We start from the raw sequence: 827 nt of genomic DNA, 5'->3' as shown, positions 1-827 counted from the left end.
TAGGTGACTCCTTCCGGAGGCACTTCACCTCCCATCCCGCACCCGCTGCCCCCCAGCCCAGCCCGCGCTCGGGGGCCACCGCACTTTACGCCCGGGAAGAGGCAGCTCCCAGCACACCTGTCCGCCCCCCGCCAGCACCTGCACGTTAATAAAGTCTATTTATGGTGGCACCGGGCTCGCAGTGGCTCTGAGTCAGCCGGGCTGCCCAGCGCACCCAGGGGGGTTTGCTGAGGCCTCGGGACAGGGGACAGGGCTGGGCGCAGCGGCTCCCGGGGGTGACAGAAGGTGACAGGGTGGGGAGCCCGCAGGCAGGAGCGTCAGGGGCACCAGGACTCGATGCTGGAGTCAGAACTGAGTCCAATTCTTGAGGCTGTTGATGGTGGGGACCTGGGGGTGGGAGACCTGGGGTGCCCGGAGGCGCCGAGTGAAACATGAGGGCCTGGAGGACCGGGGGAGCTGGGAGGGTCCGTGCAGGACGTGGCGGTGCTGGTGCTGGTGAGAACCCTGTGATCTGAGCCTCGGGGAGAAGTGCTCGCCTCGGGATGTGCTGGGCGGAGCCGAGGGCTGAGGCAGGCGGAGGGCCACGCTGAGCCCTTGGGAGATGCCCATCGGGACTGTGTCTGACCTCCTAGAAGGGTTACTTAATCTGGACTTGGGGTGGGGGGACCCTAGAGGGCTCCCTGGAGGAGGTGATGTTTAGGCGGGTCCAACAGCAGGAGTGGCTCTCCCAGCGGAAAGGGTGGGGAGTGTGGAGGAGGAAGCAGCTGTCAAAGGCCTCGAGGGAGAGACGGGGGTGTCCAGGATACCGAAAGTGATGTGGGTACTGC

The sequence above is a fragment of the Myotis davidii genome, unplaced genomic scaffold (assembly GCF_000327345.1).
Source record: "Myotis davidii unplaced genomic scaffold, ASM32734v1 scaffold609, whole genome shotgun sequence".
NCBI lineage: Eukaryota > Metazoa > Chordata > Mammalia > Chiroptera > Vespertilionidae > Myotis > Myotis davidii.
Note: the sequence above shows the minus strand (reverse complement) of the source record.